Below are 647 nucleotides of genomic sequence, written 5' to 3'. Positions count from 1 at the left end.
GGAAGCCCAGTTGATGAGAAGGAGGAAGTGAGGCTCAGCCTGCTCTTTTTAGCCTTAGAGATGTAATCCTTCCCCTGTGGCTTTTTAGACACCTACTCTCATGACCCACCCAAATATGTAAACTTGTTTCTATGAAACACTGGAAAAGTCAAAGACCAAGCTGGTCAAGGCACTCATTGGTGAGTCCTGGCGGGTTCTGGGATGATTTGGGCTTTAATTTCTGTCTAGAAAAAGTCAGTGCTTCTCAATCAAGATGGCAACTCAATCCACACTCAATGTGTGGATTGTTCAAGAATAAGTATGCCTGGGTCACCTGGGTGGCTCCGTCAGTTAAGCATCTGCCTTTGGCTCAGGTCATGATCCCACGGTCCTGGGATCGAGCCCCACGCCGGGCTCCCTGCTCAGCAGGGGGGGTCTGCTTCTCCCTCTTCCTTGCTTATGCTCTGTCTCTCTCTCAAATAAATGAATGGAGTATTTTTTTTTTTTTTTTTTAGAAGAAGTATGCCTGGCCCTCCGTTCGGCAGATGGAAACTGGAGTAGAACCCAAGAATAATTATTTTTGGAAGTTTACTAGGACTGAGACAGGAATGTCTCTCTTTCTCTTTTTTTAAATTAATTTATTTATTTTCAGCATAACAGTATTCATT

This window comes from Mustela nigripes, chromosome 14, assembly GCF_022355385.1.
Source record: "Mustela nigripes isolate SB6536 chromosome 14, MUSNIG.SB6536, whole genome shotgun sequence".
Classification (NCBI taxonomy): Eukaryota; Metazoa; Chordata; class Mammalia; order Carnivora; family Mustelidae; genus Mustela; species Mustela nigripes.
Note: the sequence above shows the minus strand (reverse complement) of the source record.